Raw genomic sequence first — 12,703 nt, 5'->3', positions numbered from 1 at the left:
AACCTAACATTTAGTAAGAGAAGCCAGAGGTTACTCTTATTATGATCTGGCTTGAGGGTGGAGGATAGAACAGATTTCAGCCATCAGTCTTTCTTCCCCACAAGTGACCCACTATTGGCTATATCTCACTCTGCCCATAGTAAACTGCCTGCCTTTTCTTCCCCCCTAAATCTACTCCACCCTTACTGCCCACTCCTAGGCCATTCTATATTGTGTGTATATATCTGGGGTAGGAAACTGTGTCTCTTTTATGACTCGTGGACTTCAACTCCCAGAGTTGGCTGGCTTAGGAATTCTGGGAGTTGAAGTCCACGAGTCATAAAAGAGCCACAGTTGCCTACCCCTGCTATATATGTTCTCTGTGTGTATGCATATTGACAAATATTGAGACAAGTAAACCATCAATTTTATCTTTATCAAACAATTGGAGATGCATTTATGTGTGTATTTGAAGCACACTGCTTTTCTTCTGTAACTACTGTATATAAATAACCCTATTGTCTGATTTATTGTCAAGGGGCAATGATCATTTGCATCTAATTTCATTAACTGTCTTGTGTTCCAGATATATATTTTTTTTACATAAAAATGACTAAGCATGATCTGTGGTGATGAATTACTGCACTAGGATGACTGAATTGATAATCTCTTCTAATCAAATACACATTTCAACTCCATTTGAAAATGTAAATATTTATATTGTTTGATTTCAGCTTGGAGTCTGCCAAGAACTTTGGAGCTGATAAGCCAGCCTCTGTTCAGGTCCTGCCACTTTACATCACAGGGAATTATATTTATCAGGAGAAATCAATGTGTAGCAGGAATGGATAGTAGAAGAACATCCAGTGACTGATAACGATACCTTAACTCTATGTCCATGTAGCATATTCGTGTTAAAACTTGTGGGGGGGGAGAAACAAATTAGTGGGGAAAAAGCTTTTTGACACAAATCAGATCTTGGAGATTTCTCTTCCTTTTCTCCTTCAGTGAATTAGAACATTTTGCAATGTAACTCAAAGACGCTGAGGCTTCTTATTCAGGCTTCTTCCTAATTTTAAGCATACACTTTCCATCATAGCAAGAGAAGAAAATATTTGTAGCTCATAGTTAAATTGTGGAGACCTTGGTGCTTTCTGAGAGCAGCAAGGATTCCACACTTTCAGTCACGTACAATCCTCTGATAGATCACTTGCATAATAAACTCCATTGATCACAGAACCAGCTTCAAAGATAAGGGTAAGTATGATTTCCTTGATCGTAGTTTATTAAGTATACTCAGTGACTGGAATCACATAACCCAAACATGACAACATTACACGATAGGTAGGTTAAGTTAATACCCGTATATAAAATCTGAAACAATTTTTTTCTCTTCAAGGAGAAACTGATTTCCTTGTTCTCTTCCTCATTTCCTTGTTGTAGATGTTCTCCAGATTTCCCTTTTCTGTTTAACACTTTGAATTTATATAATTACTCATCATCATAATGTAACACATGGCAAAACATTGAATACTACACTCTTTAGCATAAATAGAGGATAACGATGAGGAAAAAGGAATGAAAAAATAAACTTGCACTATAAAATGATACCTTAGATTCTGGAGTAACAAATACTCAAATAGGCACTTTTTTTTTGCTCCAATGCACCAACTAAATATTCCCATTAATATCTGACCAGCTTTCATACTACATTAGATTAAGCCAACTAAAAACAACATAGAAAGATACTTCTATATAACAGAAACCAACCTAACCTCTAGAGTCTCTTAGATCTCCACAGGGAAGGGGGAAAATAAGACACGTGTATAGTGATATCCAGTGCTTTTTTTGTAAAAGAAAAAGGTGCCGGAACTCACACATGTCATACAACCCACCTTGCCTACCCTACAAGGTTCCATCCGAAAAAGGTGCCGGAACTCCGTTCTGAGCGTTTTATGAGAAAAAAAGCCCTGGTGACATCATCATAGGAATGCCCTGATCGATATGCTTTTATCAGATATTGGAAGTAGGTATATAAGGGTGGCAGTTGTTCATGTATTGTCACTTTGGCATCATTGTGATTCATTAAACAAGGAGCCCTCAACAGAATAAAAGTTCTTAAAAATTAAAGGGATGAAATGTCTTCAAATAAAATTGAATTAAGGGAATACTAAGAAAGGCTGAGCACCAAAGAACTGAGGCCTTTGAACTATGGTGCTGGAGAAGACTCCTGCGAGTCCCTTGGACTGCAAGGCGATCAAACAGGTCAGTCCTAGAGGAGATCAACCCTGACTGCTCTTTAGAAGGCCAGATCCTGAAGTTGAAACTCAAATACTTTGGCCACTTTATGAGAAGGAAGGACTCACTGGAGAAGAGCCTAATGCTGGGAAAGGTTGAGGTCAATAGAAGAAGGGGACGACAGAGAATGAGGTGGCTGGATGGAGTCACTGAAGCAGTAGGTGTGAGCTTAAGTGGACTCCAGAAGATGGTAGAGGACAGGAAGGCCTGGAGGAACATTGTCCATGGGGTCGTGATGGGTCGGACACAACTTTGCAACTAATAACAACAAAAATGGTCTATGGCAATTCGACAGCACTAGCTCTTGGTGGCCAGCTGGAGGTGGCTTTCTCACCACCGCCAAGTCCCCTCAGCAAACTCGGTGCTGCCATTTCTTCACAGGACATCTCAAAACCAGAAATTTGCTGCAGGGATAACTCGCAGTGGGTGCTGGATGAAGAACCAGGCAAGAGGATGAGCAAACAAAAGAGGGAGATGGGTGGGATGCTGAATGGAGAGCCGGGCAAGAGGGAAAGTGAGTGGGCTGTCAGGGAGTGACAGCAGTACGTTGGCTCTGCACAAAATGCCGAATTGGCAGTTTGACTACAGCAGGGGATGGAGCAGAGAATGGAGAGGCAGTAGCAGGTGGGGGCTTTGTTTTTTGACACCCCCTGCCATTGCCTACATGCCTTGGGCTGTGCCAGATAGGAAGTGGTGAGACTTTAAAAAAATGCAGAGCCGTGGCACAGAAAAAAACTGCCAAAACCGTGGCACTTTGAAAAAAAACTGGCAGAGCCACGGTGCTTTAAAAAATAAAGTTGCAGAATCACTGTGCTTTAAAAAAAAAACTTGCAGAGCGACAGAAGCCCCATCTGCCGCCTGCACACCATTACAGCCAAACTACCTGTTAAGGCTGGAGCCAAGGCTCAGCGGCAATGACAGCAGTGAGGGGATCAAAATGGGAAGTGCCCTGCCTGGTGCCACTGCCACTTTGCCCTATGACAGCCTGCTCACTCGCTTCTCATCCGGCACAGTCCAAGGTGTGTAGGCAATAGCAGGGGATGTCAAATTAGGGGGACCGCACCTGCCACTGCCTCCCTGCCCTGCGCCCCCTCCCTGCTACCGCTGAACTGCCAGTTAGGCATTTGGGGCAGAGCCAACCTACCACTGACACCCTCTGACAGCCCACTCACTCTTCCTCCTGCCCGGCTTTCCATCCAGCATCCCGCCATCATTGCTCCCCTCTGACAGCCCCTCACCCAGCTCTACATCTGGCACCCACAGCAAGTTATCCCACATCAAATTTCTGGTGTTGAGATATCCTGTGAAGAAATAGCGGCACCGAGTTGGCAGAGGGGACTTGGCAGTGGCGAGAAGGCTGCCCCAGCTGGCCTTGCCAAGCTAGCGGCATTGAATCATCCCATTCCGACTAAAAGGAATAGCCTAAAAAGCAATGAATGGCATGATAGACAGATGAGTGAAATTGTAATAAACGATATAATAATTAATGTCCAAGAAAGAATTAACAAAAAAGGAGATCCATAGCTTTAAAATGGTAAGACTACATGTATGGATGGTATGAATCAAGAAATACGAAAATAGGAAGAGGTCATGTAGAATGGATGCATAATTTGTGTAACATCTATGGGAAGAGTCAATCGATCATTGTAATGGAAGAATATTATCACTAACATATCATTAACAGCTATACAAAGCAAGAATGAACAAGATGAATCTAAAAACTGCCAAGAGATTAGGGTTGTGTTTTTTTAAAATAGTTCTGGGAAGGAATTTGACAGAATTCTGATCAAAAAGATATGACTAATGAGAAAAAATTGAGAACTGGAGTGGGGGGGTTGTGCAGGGAAGAGGTGTACAGTTAAGATTTTTGTTCATCAGTGTGTCATAGAAAAATGTATGAATATGAGAAAGAATGTATACTTATTTAATAATTTAAAGAAAATGTATAATAAAACAAATAGGACTGAGTTATAAAATGTTTTATACAAACATGGAGTTGGAAGTCAGCTGCTGAATGTGATCGGTGGTATATGACAGAAGTAAAGCTTGTGTGAAAAGAAACAGCAATGATTCAGCACTGAGGAGGGAATAAGATAAGGATGAGTAATATCCCCTTGGTTGTTTAAAGTATTTATAGGTAAATGTTTAAGGAATGCTTATGGAAAGAGTAGAAATTTGTTAGTTTGGAATGTGAATACCTTTGTGTGCAGGTGTGCTGTTGGTTGATACCAGAAATGATTTACAGTAAATATTAAATAGATTGTATAATGCAACAGGGAGTATGAATCTGAAAAATAATACATTTTCAGCCTAAATTATCGTAGAAATAGCATATCAAAGATCAAGATAATTGTGCTTGTTATGGAAGATGGAGTACACATAATGGTGAAAAGCTACAGCCAAATGGTGCATTTGTGTCATCATATACATTAAACATGGAAAAAATAAGAGAAGTGAGAAGAATTCTATATAACAGCATACTTCTACAGCTTTATTTACATTTTGGAAATGCTAATAGCAATAGCACTTACAGCTTCACAGTACTTTACAGATCTCTCTAAGTGGTTTACAGAGTCAGTATATTGCCCCCAACAATCTGGATCCTCAGTTTACTGACCTCGGAAGGATGGAAAGCCGAGTCAAACCTTGAGTCAGTAAGAATCGAACTGCTGAACTGCTGGCAGCTGGCAATCAGGAGAAGTAGCCTGCAGTACTGCATTCTAACCACTGCACCACCAAAGGTAATGGGAAATGGGAATTACAGTAAGTATATAAGGAGAAATATAAAAGAAGGTTGAATGCACTGGGGATTAGGAATGAGATAGGACAGTGATGGCAGAAAGTGAAAAGGAACTAAAGAGCCTCTTGTTGCAGGTGAAGAAGGAGAGTGCAAAACTTGGGTTGAAACTAAACATTAAGAAAACCAAGATCATGGCATCCGGCCCTCTCAATTCCTGGCAAATAGATGGGGAAGAAATGGAGGTAGTGACAGATTTTATTTTCCTGGGCTCCAAGATCACTGCAGATGGGGACAGTAGCCAAGAAATTAAAAGATGCTTGCTCCTTGGGAGGAAAGCCATGGCAAATCTAGACAGCACACTAAAAAGCAGAGACATCACCCTGTCAACAAAAGTGTGTATAGTCAAGGCTATGGTCTTCCCAGTTGCAATGTATGGCAGTGAAAGTTGGACCATAAGAAAGGCTGAGCGCCAAAGAATTGAGGCCTTTGAACTATGGTGCTGGAGAAGACTCCTGCGAGTCTCTTGGACTGCAAGGCGATCAAACCGGTCAGTCCTAGAGGAGATCAACCCTGAGTGCTCTTTAGAAGGCCAGATCCTGAAGCTAAAACTCAAATACTTTGGCCACCTAATGAGAAGGAAGGACTCACTGGAGAAGAGCCTAATGCTGGGAAAGATTGAGGGCAAGAGAAGAAAGGGACGACAGAGAATGAGGTGGCTGGATGGAGTCACTGAAGCAGTAGGCGTGAGCTTAAATGGACTCCAGAAGATGGTAGGGGACAGGAAGGCCTGGAGGAACATTGTCCATAGGGTTGCGATGGGTCAGACACGACTTTGCAGCTAACAACAACAACAACAGGACAGTGATGGCGAACCTTTTAGAGACCAAGTGCCCAAACTGCAGCCCAAACTGCAACCCAAAACCCACTTATGTACTGTTGGGTGGCAGGTGGGTGTGGCCCATTGAGTGTGTGTGGCCCATTGAATGGGTGTGGCACATTGGCTGGATGTGGCCCATTGGGTGGACACAGCTGTGGTGGTAACAGCAGACTGGGTGGGACTAAAAATTTCAATCAATCAATTCCAACTTTGCGAGATTTTTTTTTCTCACAAGAAGTTGAAATTGATTGATTGATTGATTGAACCTTTTTTTTGCACACGGCAGCAGAGGCCTAAACTGAAAAGGTTTTATAAAACCCAGCTGAATGCCTAGGACAGGGGTGATGGCCCGGGTGCCCACAGAGAGGGCCAAAGGTTCACCACCACAGAGATAGGATGTAAATAGTAAAACAAGAAGAGATAGGATCAAGAAGAAATAGTTGCTGAATGCATGTGGACTGAATGCCATACTGAGTTCCCAGCATGAAAGAAATATGTTAACGTGATTAATTCATAGAAAATGAATGAGAACTGAATTGCAAAGCAAATATATGAAGGAAGGGTGAACAAGTTAAAAGAAAGAGTAAAACTGAAAAAGTTGTAGTTAGAGTTGGTGAGATCCTGAATAAGAGCAAGTGAGAAATCAACATAGAAAATGGGATATGTACATAGTAAAAGTAGGAATGCTGCAAGGATACAAAGATCTGGAGAGGTAGGATTCAGTTTAAAGATTTTCCTAATAAAGAAAGCAATAGGTGACATTTTAAATTCATTTTGCATTTTTACAAACATATTCATTGTCCCTTTATTTTCAAATGAGTCTTGGAGTTCTTCTCTAAGGCAAGATTTGTATACAGTGTTACAAACACTTTAAAGTTAGAACCCCATACAAGAATTTCACACTCTGAGAGTAAATATTTAGCCCTAAAAACGGAGACATGTTAACTGCTCAACAGGGATTATTAAAGAGAGCTGAGCAGGTAACAATGGGTGACAGAGATTGAATCTATCACTTCATAACAATAAACTAGTTTCTGTGATGCCAAGGACAGAATAAATTATATACTATTTAGATATTTTTAATGAGTTTTCTACTACAATTTATCTGAAAACACAGGAGTGCAACAAGAGTTAAACCTTTTAACTGCTTGCTTTATAGCTGGGGGAGCTTTTAGATACTGGCCTTGAATTTACTTAGGGAATTAGAGTTTTTTTTCTAAATATAAAACTAATTTGAATAAGAACCAAACCTAATTGCAATAGCTTCTCAACTCTTTTTGTTGTTTCCTTGTTGTTCATGATGCAACCCAATGAAGTTGATGTCTCTTCTACCCTTCCAAAGATCTATTGGCCTTAATGAAAAGAATGGAGCATCATAAAAAAGATTCTGGAAAATCCAAGTGTATGGGAAGGAGGTCAACCCTGCAAGGCTACATGGAAGAGTTGAAAAGATGTAGATCTTTTCTCTTTGGATTTTAATTGTGAACCTTTTACTTTCAACTGAGAAGATATAAAAGACATAGGAGCAAAATCCAAGAACAGGAATGATGGTTAGTCAAAACACAGAAAAAAAAATTCACAGGGCTGGGTTTTCTGCATTCCTATTTATTTTTTCATTCTGTACTTTTATATTCTAGTCCTCTTCAATATAGTGGAATAATAATAATAATAATAATAATAATAATAATAATAATAATAATAATAATAATAATAATAATAATAATACCACCTTCAGGTGGTTGTGGGGCTTCTGTACTCTGAGGAAGATGAGAGCTATGCCAGAGGTTCAATCATACTGGACAGGTCTCATCAGAGGAGTCAGACAAAGAGTGTCTCTCCCATAAAAAATATGGTGATACGTAAATTTCAGAATGCCAAACCGGCTCGGATGTCACCCAGGTTAACAAGGTCTGCACTAGATGTTGAAGTTCCTGGATACCTGGTGAAAAATGGGTTACAGGACTCAGGACTGTTGGCTGAGCAACCAGGGCCAGCAGCTGCAGAACTACTGGAAGAAAAGGTGTTTACCCATTGCAGATACACAGTGATTGAAAACAAAGAAATAATGATCTGTTATTACAGATCAAGTCCAACAAGAAGAGGATATCTAAAATGAATGTACCAGTTCTGGAAAGAACAACATCCAGAATCAGAAATAACAGAACAGAGACTAGCAGATCAATACCGATTTATAATACGAAATAAAGTATTCATAGAAACAGAACTGGACGAACTGCAAAGGTTTACCCAGGGCAAAGAAATCAAAGACTTGCCACAAGTGATTCAGAATGTAGAGGCAAGCCAGGGGGAGTTGGCAGTGAAGGAATCCAGCAGAGATATACAACTGATCTCATTTGGAAACCTGGCACCTGTTCCTCAGGAAGAACAAAGCCCTCTAACTAAAGAAATAAAAGAATTGAAACAAAGAGTAACTGAGCATCTAGAACAGCACAAAAACAACAGAATAAGGCTGCCTGCATTGAAGCTTGTTCCAAAGAAACAGCTAGCACAAGCATTGAAAGATGCAAATATTACAATATCAAGTATAATCACCAATTCACTGCAAGGAATGTACAGCACAGCTGCAGTTATAACTGAATACCTGGGATGCAAAATCAACAAAGAAGAAAAATGAACAAACAGTGCACCACAAAAATAGAAGGTTACAGTAGAAAATAAAATCAGCAAGTTAAGATCACATGCAAGCAAAGCTAGAACAGATGAAAGAAAAGAAGCTGAAGAACAAGAAGACCAAAGAATACCTAATCAAGAAATCCCACTTAGAAACAAGGAAGATCAAGGAAGCACTGGAAATAATAAAGCAGTAAATAACAGCTATAGCCAGAAAAATCAGTAGATACAAAGCTTGAATTGCAAATTATAGGCAGAACCTCCAATTTCAATCAAATCAGAAACATTTCTACCAATCCATCAAGGGAGAAACTGCAGTGAATCAGTCAGCACCTGACAAGGAAGAAACAGTGCAGTTCTGGAAGCAGATATGGGATAACCCAAAGAAACACAACAAAGATGCGGCTTGGTTAAAAGAGGTGGATGCAAATAAAAGAGAAGTTGAAATGAAAGAACTAGTAATAACAACAAAAATGTTAGAAAAAAGAGCAAGGAAGATCAAAAATTGGTCAGCACCAGGTGAAGATGAACTGCATGGGTTTTGGTTGAAACATCTAACTATACCCACTCATTGCCAAGCAGTTCAACAATATACTACAAGGAGGAGAAATTGAAAAGTTGCTAACTGGGAAAACCTACCCAATAATGAAAAATCCAGCAAAAGGGGCAACACCAGGCAACTACAGGCCAATTACCTGCTTACCAACAACTTTCAAATTGCTAACTGGCGTGGTAGCTGATGCAGTACAACAGCATCTAGTTGAAAACAATCTCTTTCCACCCAAACAGAAAGGAAACCTCCCCAATAGCAGACAAACAAAAGATCAATTCCTAATAGACAAAATTATCTTGGAAAACTGCAAGAAAAGGAAGACCAACCTGAATGTGGCATGGATTGACTACAAAAAGGGATCTGACTCTCTGCCACATGACTGGATAATCAAGTGTCTAGAAATAACAGGAGTCAGTAGAAACATCAGAAAATTTGTGAAAAGCTAAATGGTACAATGGAAGGCACAGTTGCAGGTCAATAGTGAAAGACTGGGAGAGGTTAAAATCAATATTTCAAGGAGATTCATTATCACCACTACTATTTGTTATTGCACTGTTTCCTCTGTCAACAATACTGAATAACTCATGACATGGCTACCAAACATCAAAAACATCTGCCAGACTATTACATGGATGATCTCCCAGACCTTTACATGGATGATCTGAAGCTATATGGAAAACCATCATCTGAAATAGAATTTCTACTGAACACTGTCAGTATATAGAGCCAAGATATTGCAATGGAATTTGGCTTGGACAAATGTGCCACACTTACTCTCAAACAAGGAAAAATAGTGAAAACTGAAGGAATCAAGATGCCCCACAGAAATAACATTAAAAGTCTGGATGAGAAAGATTACTACAAATACTTGGGTATCCTTCAAGCTGACAACATCAAGCACACTGAAGTCAAGAAATAGATTAGAGGTGAATACATCAAGAGAGTGAAGAAGATCTTAAAGTCCAAACTCAATGGAGGAAATACCGTGAAGGCAATCAACACCTGGGCAACTCCAGTCATTAGATACACAGCTGAAATAGTGGACTGGACTCAAGCAGAACTAAAAGCAATGGATAGGAAGACCAGAAAATAATGACAATGAATCATACCCTTCATCCACGCAGTGACATTGGCAGACTCTATCTACCAAGGCAAATAGGTGGACGTGGAATGCTGCAAGTACATCAGATGGCTGAAGAAGGAGAAATAGCTTTGGAAGAATATCTGAAGGACAATGATAAAGATGCATTAAAATTAGTATATCAGGAAGGCTTACTGACTACTGGAGAGACCAAACTGGCCTACAAGAAAGACCAAATGAAGAACAGAATGGAGGCATGGGAAGACAAAGCACTACATGCCCAGTACGTTAAAAAAAATAGCTGGGAAAGCAGATAATAACAAGACCTGGCAATGGCTAAGAGCATGAAAGTTGAAGAAAGAGACTGAGGGACTAATTCTGGCTGCAGAAGACCAAACCTTAAGGACAAATGCATACAAAGTCAAAATTGAGAAGACAACAACAGACAGTAAGTGCCGCCTATTCAAAGAAGCTGAAGAAACAGTGGACTACCTGGTAAGCTGTTGCAAGAAGATCACACAGACTGACTATAAGCAGCAGCATGACAAAGTAACAACAATGGTGCATTGGAAGATCTGAAAGAAATATCATTTGCCTGTAAGCAAGAACTTGTGGGATCATAAAATAGAGAAAGTCATAGAAAATGATAAACTGCTCTGGGACTTGAGAATTCAAACAGACAAACACCTGCAACCCCCTGACTTAACAACTGTTAATAAGAAAGACAAAAAAGTCTGGATAGTGGACGTGGCAGTGCCTGGAGACAGCAGAATAGATGAGAAAGAACTGGAGAAGATAACAAAAAACAAAGACCTACAAATAGAAATAGAAAGACTATGGCAAAGGCAAGCAAGGGTAGTACCAATAGTAATAGGTGCCTTGGATGCAATCCCAAAACAACTGGAGCACCACTTGAACACCATTGGCATTGACAAATTCACCATTAGTCAATTGCAAAAGGTGGCCTTACTAGGAACTGCTTCCACTGCGACAATATCTGTAATACCATCAAACATCCACATCTGCCTATTCCAGGTCCTTGTTAAAGACTCGATAGATAGACAAAAATGCCAAATCCAGTCTGAATACCTGGCTGACTGTGCGATGATCAATAATAATGATAATAATAATAATAAAGTTGGAAGGGACCTTGAAGGTCATCTACTCTAACCCCTGCTCAGGCAGGAAACCCTATTTCAGACAAATGGCTGTTCAGTCTCTTCTTAAAAACTTCCAGTTTTAGAGCATTCACAGCTTCTGGATGCAGGTTATTCCACTGAATAATTATTCTAACTGTCTGGAAATTTCTCCTTAGTTGTAGATTGCTTCTCTCTTTGGTTAGTTTCCATCCACTGCTTGTCCTGCCTTCAGGTGCTTTGGTGAATAGCTTGACTCCCTCTACTTTGTGGCAGCCCGAGATATTGGAATACTGCTATCCTGTCAGCCCTCATCCTTCTCTTCATTAGACTAGACCAGAGTAGGCAACCTTGGCTCTTTTATGACTTGTGGACTTCAACTCCCAGAATTCCTGAGTCAGCATGACTGGTTCAGGAGTTCTAGGTATTGAAGTCCACAAGTCATAAAAGAGCCAAGGTTGCCTACCCCTGGACTAGACTTTCCTAATTCCAGCAGCCGTTCCTTATATGTTTTAGCCTCCAGTCCCCTGATCATCTTTGTTGCTCTTCTCTGTACTCTTTCTTAGAGTCTCAATATCTTTTCTACATCATGGTGACCAAAACTGGATGCAGTATTTCCAGTGTGGTCTTACCTTACATTGCTTCATTATATTATAAAAGGGTAAATATAAGATGCTTGTAGTGGAGGTTGCAAGTATGCTCACAAACCTAGTTGGACTATGAATGATTTAATGGCCCCTAGTTGGCAAAGACCTTTTTTTTTTTGCTAAGAGACATTTCTCTGGAAGACATGCAAAGCATTTGCCAATCAAAGGAGCTAAAAGGTTCTTCACTGGCTCAAGCTCATTCCTATAAGAAATATAAAATTCCAGACCTTTTGATAGCCTCTGAAATACTTTAATGAGTTTGTCTCAGAACTTTTCCAGCAATTCTACATTACACTGTTTAGGACTATGGGCAATGACATCATACAGGCATATTGCACATTGCATGCCACTACAAGTCTTTGGATTCTGCTAACAAAACACTGCAAGACATTAACAAAGAAATAAATATTATCTATTATCTATTTTTGAATGGTTGATTAAGTGTCATAAGGTCACTGTTGGCGTATGACAACCAGAAAGATAGATTTTCTTCCTGATATTTTGTCACTAACCTGGTCTTTCACGTCTTCCAACAGTGCACTCATTGCCACTCTGAGTTCATCCACCTTGCTGCTGGTTGTCCTCTTCTTCTCTTTTCTTCCATCTTACCCAGCATTAGAGCCTTCTCCACTGAGCTAGGTCTTCACACAAGTAGCATACTTTGAGGCCAGTCATTTATGCCTCAAGAGAGTACTCTGGTTTGACTTGTTTGGTGATCCATTCATTTGTTTGCTTGGGCATATTTCTTCCAATATTTTCAG

The sequence above is a fragment of the Vipera ursinii genome, assembly GCF_947247035.1.
Source record: "Vipera ursinii genome assembly, chromosome: 2".
In the NCBI taxonomy this organism is placed as follows: domain Eukaryota; kingdom Metazoa; phylum Chordata; class Lepidosauria; order Squamata; family Viperidae; genus Vipera; species Vipera ursinii.
The sequence above is the reverse complement of the archived record's forward strand: the minus strand, read 5'-3'. Positions refer to the sequence as shown.